The sequence below is a fragment of the Oryza brachyantha genome, chromosome 2 (assembly GCF_000231095.2).
Source record: "Oryza brachyantha chromosome 2, ObraRS2, whole genome shotgun sequence".
Taxonomy (NCBI): Eukaryota; Viridiplantae; Streptophyta; class Magnoliopsida; order Poales; family Poaceae; genus Oryza; species Oryza brachyantha.
In genome coordinates, this window is record NC_023164.2 from 18,028,378 (window position 1) to 18,035,623 (window position 7,246).

Sequence of the window (7,246 nt, forward strand, 5' to 3'; positions counted from 1 at the left end):
GACGTGACACCCCTCTCAAAAATTTTCTCAATCTAAACACCACCTTAGATTTAGACTCGGGGTTGTTTAGTTGGCAAAAATTTTTACTAAATGGGTCATATCGAACGTTTGACGGGATATTGAAAGGGGTTTTTGGACACGAATGAAAAAACGAATTTCATGGCTAGCCTAGAAACCGCGAGAGGAATTTTTTGAGCCTAATTAATCCGTCATTAGCACATAATGGTTACTGTAGCACTTAAGACTAATCATGGAATAATTAGGCTCAAAAGATTCGTCTCAAGATTTCTTCTGTAACTGTGCAATTAGTTTTTTTCAACTATGCTTAATGCTTTATTTAGATGTTTAAAGATTTGATGTGATGTTTTTGAAAAAAAATTGAAACTAAACACGGCCTCATTTAATGCCAAGATGCTTTTTTCCCGAATGAAGGGACGTGCCACATGGACGCGTGTAGGCCGTTAGATCTGCCCACATTTCGTATATTGCAGATTAGGACTTGATGTATTACCAAGGATCTAAGTACGACTACCAAATATCTCACTCAAATGGTGGTGTACTGGTGTGGCTGTCTAGTAGGGTTTTTTTTTTTTTTCAAAAGAAGAAGTATAAATCGGCAATAGTAGTAGGTGATTTTGCTAGACATCTAGGATGAATACAGAGCATAATACACACACCAGTTTACATGGATGGAACGTCGCCGCTATTTCACATAAGCTCCTTAGCACAATTTCAAGTTCTCAACCAAACCAAATTCAGAATCTGCAACGCCTAATCACGAATAAGTAAAACTGATGCGATCGTTGTTCGCGAGGCCCGCGGCGACTGAACGTTGGGTCTGGATTCGACCGGGAGGCAGAAGTGGGGCCAAAGCGGCGACCGAACGGCCACCTCTAACCTCCACGGGGTGCTTACTGTTCCAGTCATCGGCCAATTTCTCCTTCTCTGGGATGCGGTACATCAGATCCGACTTTCGCTAGGGTCTCAGGACCGTCTCTGCTGGTGGTGGACCAGCGACCAACGCTATTCGGTGCGCTTGGCCTACCAGGCCTTCTTCTTCGGCCAACAGCTCCTCCCTTGTGTTGATCTGCTTTGGCATGCTAAAGGCCCAACAAAGTACAAGTTCTTCCTTTGGTTCGACTTTCAGCGTCGTTGTTGGACAGTGGACCTGCTCCTTAGACGTGGCTTTGATTCCCACTCCGCATGTCCCTTCTGTGCCCAGGATTCTGACACAGTGAACCACATCCTTATCGACTGTGTGTTCACTAGACAGATCTGGCTCTTGGTTCTAACAATCGCGGGATGGGCTTCCATCTCTCCATCTAGGGGTGCCTATCTTCAGGACTGGTGGCCTTCGTCGAGAGTCCTCCTTCCGAAGCATCTGAAGGCCAGTTTTGACTCTCTTATCCTTCTCATCTCCTGGCAGCTCTGGTTGGAACGCAATCGCCGGGTTTTCGATCATGAGCTTTCTTCTCTCCAGGATGTGCTCCAAGCCATCCGTTCGGAGGGCCTGCTGTGGTCCTCTGCTGGGGTAGCACCCCTTGGCGCCTTGTTAGAAGATTAGCGTACCGTAACAAGTGTGTTTCCCCCTCTTGGGCGTTCTTTTGGGAGATTAGCTTGTAGCGTTTGGGCTGTCTTCCCTGCGTTGTTTTTCTTGGGGGTCCCTGCTGGAGGCTGGTCTGACCGTATGCGTCTAAGGGTGTAAGTGGGCAGGCCCGCCAACCCGCTTATAGACCAATTAAGCGGGTTGTCCACCGGGTTACCTGCTTAACTGACCTATAAACAGGTTCGTGGATCGGTCCACTTACACCCCTATATGCGTCGTGTATCAACACTCTTTATCTTCTAATTTATTGACGTGTAATTCTTTCGCGCGTTCGAGAAAACTAATGCGATCTACGAACCCAGAAAATACCTTGTCGTGGAGGCTTGACGGTCGGAGGCGGCGTTTCACCCTCCGCCCTCCGACGACGGCTCGGGCCGCCGCGCCTGCGCCATGGGTGGGGGAACGCGGCGAAACCGGACGAAGGCGTTCGTGGCGTAGTGGCAGGCTGGGTAGATGGTAGCCCTTCCATGGGCCATTTTCTTGGTCCTATTCGCGTCGTCTGGCTGCTGTCGTTCGCCGGACCATGGGCTGCAAGCTTGCATCTGCCCTCGTCGTGACGGCAACCCAAATGCCTTGATTGCTCGGACGGCAACGGCGTCTTAGAGTGAGTAGGTTATGACCAACAAAGCTTTTGATCTTGTAGAGCCGTCGACTGCTTTGGCCTGTTCTGTATTGCGGTCAAGTTACGGCAACGTATGGCGGACACGGAATTGGATGACGAAATTCATCTTTGTGGTTGTAAATCTCCAGCGCAATTGTTCTTAAACCTCTAGGCGCCATGGACCTGAGAAAATCAGGTACAGCTTGTATTCGTTTCACTGCACAAGCAGTAACAGCGTGTTGTTCCGCTGGAAGGCTCCAACTAGAGGTTAACTAAATTTTCTTCCCTCCATAATTAATTATGGTCGTTCAACTTTCTCATATGAAAGTATTATGAGTTGAATTTTGCTCGCTCAAGAAAATGGATAGGAATCATATGATAGATCAATAGCTAAAAAAATACCTCGTTCTTCTCTTCATCTGAATCCATGTATTGTGTTATGTGCCCTTCTCCATGCAGCTAACAAGGGTCCTGTCTGTCAAGCTACCAACACAGCATGCTCGAAGTAGTTGAGCTGCTGCTGCTGCTGCTACTACTCTACTACGCTGTTTGTGGCATCCATGGCGCCAGTGGCTTCCCTGACGACAGCACAGATATGCTCTCGTTGATCGCATTCAGAAAGGCCATCAACGATCCGACTGGAGCCCTGAACAGCTGGAATGCAAGAGCTCCCCATTGCCAGTGGAAGGGCGTCACATGCACAACGAAGCACCCCGGCCGGGTCACCGAACTGGACCTCGCCGGCCAAGGCTTGTCAGGCGCAATCCCTGCCTCCGTCGGAAACCTCACTTTTGTTCGTACGCTTGACCTGTCCAGTAATAACTTCTACGGCCAGATGCCTGATCTCAGCAATCTCCAGAAGATGCAAGTCCTTAATCTAAGCTACAATTCATTACATGGAGTTATTCCAGACACGCTCAGTAATTGTTCCAACCTGAAGGAATTGCATCTCTATCATAACTCCCTGACCAGTAATATTCCTCCGCAAATAGGTCTCCTTGCCAACCTAGTTTATATGGCCATTTCCAATAATAATCTCTCCGGCACAATCACGCCAACCCTCGGTAACATGACCTCTCTGGCAACACTCTTTCTTACAACGAATCATCTTGAAGGAAGCGTCCCTGATGAAATTGGACAACTTCCCAATATCAGCATCCTGAGCCTAGGAGAAAACATGTTGTCAGGTAGTATACCAGCGAGCCTTTTAAATTCTTCTATTGCAGCAATAGAATTACGCGCAAACCTTCTAAACGGGACTCTCCCTACAAACATGGGTGACAATCTCCCCAATCTCCAATCTCTCTTCTTGGGCCATAACATGCTCGAGGGTCACATCCCAGTTTCCTTGGGCAATGCTTCAATGCTAAAAAGTGTAATTCTACAACATAACAATTTCACTGGCCAGATTCCTACTACCTTTGGAAAGCTTTCTGGACTGTCTAGATTAGACTTTCAGGCAAACAAGCTTGAAGCTATAGATTCTGAAGGCTGGGAATTCCTGAACGCGTTAAGAAACTGCAGTGTTCTAGAAGCGCTCGAATTAGCCGGCAATCAACTACAGGGAACAATACCAAATTCAGTCTGTAGCCTACAAAAAACTCTTCGATATCTCGTATTGGGTGGAAACCAACTATCTGGTACAGTTCCCTCGTGCATAGGGAACCTTTCTGGGTTAATTCAACTGACATTAGACGATAACAATCTCACAGGTAACATCGGCCAATGGATTGGGAATTTTAAATACTTGCAATCCTTATATCTTAGAAATAACAAGTTCACAGGGCACATTCCATTCTCTATTGGTAATCTTACACAGCTGACAGAGCTCTATCTGGAAAACAATGCATTTGATGGTCACATACCACCCTCCATTGGAAACTCTCCGCTACTGTTAAAGATTGATCTTAGCTTCAACCGTATTCAAGGTACCATACCTCTAGAGATTGGTAACCTTGGACAACTCATCTATCTACAACTTACATTAAAAAAGCTTACTGGGAAAATACCTTATGTTTTGGACCAGTGCCAAAACTTAGTGACCATCCAATTGGACCAAAACTTTCTCACAGGAGTCATTCCAGTTTCTATTGCTAACCTAAAAGGCTTGAGCGTACTAAATCTTTCCCATAACATCTTATCAGGCGCCATCTCGGTAGTGCTAGGTGATCTACCTCTACTCAGCAAGCTGGACCTTTCTTACAATAATCTTCAAGGAGAAATACCACGGAATGGATTATTCGGAAATGCTACATCTGTTTATCTTGAAGGCAGTTGGGGACTATGCGGAGGAGTGATAGATCTCCATATGCAATTGTGCCCCCAAGTTTCTCACAAAATGGAAAGGAAGAAAAATTTGGCTAGATTGTTGATTCCAATATTTGGTTTCCTGTCACTGACAGTGCTGATATACCTTATATACCTTGTGAAGAAGACATCAAGAAGACCATACCTTTCGTTGCTTTCTTTTGGAAAGCAGTTTCCTAGGGTTTCTTACAAGGATCTAGCCCAAGCTACACGGAACTTCTCACAGTCAAACATAATTGGAAAAGGGAGCTACGGTTCAGTATATAGAGCGAAGTTAACTCTGGCTAAAATCCAAGTTGCTATCAAGGTTTTTGACCTCCAGGTTAAATCTGCAGACAGAAGTTTCATATCAGAATGTGAGATCTTGAGAAGCATTCGACATCGAAACCTTCTTCCTATCCTAACTGCATGTTCAACGATAGACCATAATGGAAATGATTTCAAAGCTCTGATTTATGAATACATGCCTAATGGGTGTTTGGATATGTGGTTGCATAAAAATGTCGCAGTGTTGCTTCAAAATATTTGAGTTTAGCTCAAAGAGTAAGTATAGCAGTTGATGTTGCTAATGCATTGTCGTATTTACACCACGAATGCGAAAGGTCTATTGTCCATTGTGATTTGAAGCCAACTAATATCCTTCTTGACGATGATATGAATGCATATTTGGGAGATTTTGGCATTTCAAGCCTCATTCTTGAGTCTAGATTCACCTCACATGGACATCCGTGTCCAAATAGCTCAATTGGATTGAAGGGAACCATAGGGTATATAGCTCCAGGTATATATGCTTCTGGTCACATCTTCAATTCATGAAAGTGCTTTCTGCATTAATACTTAGACATTACAGTATATTGTATTGATTAGTGCGATTTTATCTTTTCTTTTAGACTATACGCAATGTGGCCGTGCATCAACCTGTGGGGATGTTTATAGCTTTGGAATAGTACTTCTAGAGATGTTGATAGGTAAAAGACCAACAGACCCTATGTTTGAGAATGAGCTCAACATTGTTAACTTTGTGGAGAAGAACTTCCCAAAGCAGATACCACAGATAATTGATGCTCGACTCCAAGAAGAATGCAAGGGCTTGAATCAAGCAATCACTGAGCAAGGAGATTGTTTCTATGTTTGCCTGCTGTCTGTAGCGGAGGTGGCTCTTTCTTGCACTCATCTGATCCCAAAAGAACGAATGACCATTAGAGAAATAGCTATCAAATTGCATGCAATTAGAACGTCCTATGCTGAAGCGATCAAGCGGGAGCATTTGCTTCGCAGGAGAGAGTCACATTTATGTGTCATGGAAGTTGTGTAATTGACTTTTCTCAGGCTTCGAAAGGCGATGTGCATAAAAAATGTAAACTGTCCATCAGTATACGCTTATGTGAGGAATTACTACGTACATGCTTTCTGTACATGATGGCTCTCTGCCTGTTTGTGCCTCTTTAATGGATGATGGTGCGCACTAACATAATATTTTTGGTGAATGGTTTTTACAGTTTGTCTGATTGGGATTGTGAACGATCTAATCTAGGTGATTATGTTAAGCACATAAACCATAATCTACACATCTGATGTCAGATTTCAAAGAACAACACTGCGAATCCACACTATCACAACCTAAGTTGGGTCGGCCCCTAAATCCAAATCCCAACCTGCAGTTAGCAATCACAAGAGGAGCACATGAGATTAGGAAACCCTCGGAGATCATACCTATAACCACGATGTTCGCTCACTCATCGAGTGCCGGCCCGCCTCCTCGCTCCGCCCCTCCGACGTCGTGCGCCGCCGCGGCGCCTGCGCGTGGAGTGGTCCGAGTGGACGGACAGCCGCAACCTCGCGGTGAGATGGAAGCGAAACAGGACAGGGTACTGGGCCAATGTTGCGTCTGTTTTTATGGGCCGTGTGTATACTAGTTGGGCTGTGCCACTACTTCTGGCCCACTTGTCACCTCAAGACTTGAGAGGCTAGATGGCCGAAAAGTCCAATTTGACTATCTCGAAAATGGTCTAAATCTAATACATGATGCTAAACCGTAAAACCGGATATTTCAACCCCCGAACGGTTAAAACCAGTGCAATTTAACCCTCTTGACGGTTTTGGAGGGTGGCCTCACTGACGTGACGCTTACAGATAGGTGGGCCCACATATCATCATTTCTCTTTCTTCTTACTCCCATCTTTCTCTCTTATCTTTCTCCCCCTGCGCGAAGAGCGTGTCCTGGTTGCCCTCGATCCGAATATTGAAGAAGATGCTCCGGTCCGACTTCACCCACAGCGCCAGCGCCTGTTGCTTCTCTTCCCCCGCCATGTTCCTGATCCCCAGCCTCGTCGCCATGAACCGGTCGCCGCCACTGTTGCATGCATCGAGAACACCTTACTTCTTCCCGGCAATGCACACGTAAGAATACGTACGTGTCAATGGCGATGCTCTTGCTGCCCGTGATGATGGACATCTTGGAGCCGTCACCGTACATGGTGATGTTGGCCATTCTGTTGGTGATGTTCACCGTCTCTTCATACACGCCTTCCTGGTAGATCACGTACCTCCCGCTGTACGTCTCCGGCAGGGCGTCCAAGGCCGCCAAGATGTTGGTGAAGTCGTCGCTGCCGTCCTTGGCCACGATGACGTTCGGCGTGAGCCCGGACACGAACTTCTCGTCGGCGGCTAGCAGATTCCGTTCCTCGTTGCCTACCCACGTTGGGATGGGGGAGGAGGAGAACTCCTCCTCG

General features: G+C 46.2%; 1 pseudogene; it reads left to right on the plus strand.

Moving 5' to 3' along the window:
- Window positions 1-2,286: 2,286 nt before the first annotated feature.
- Window positions 2,287-6,304, plus strand: LOC102709057 (annotated as a pseudogene).
- The last annotated feature ends 942 nt before the right edge of the window (window positions 6,305-7,246 follow it).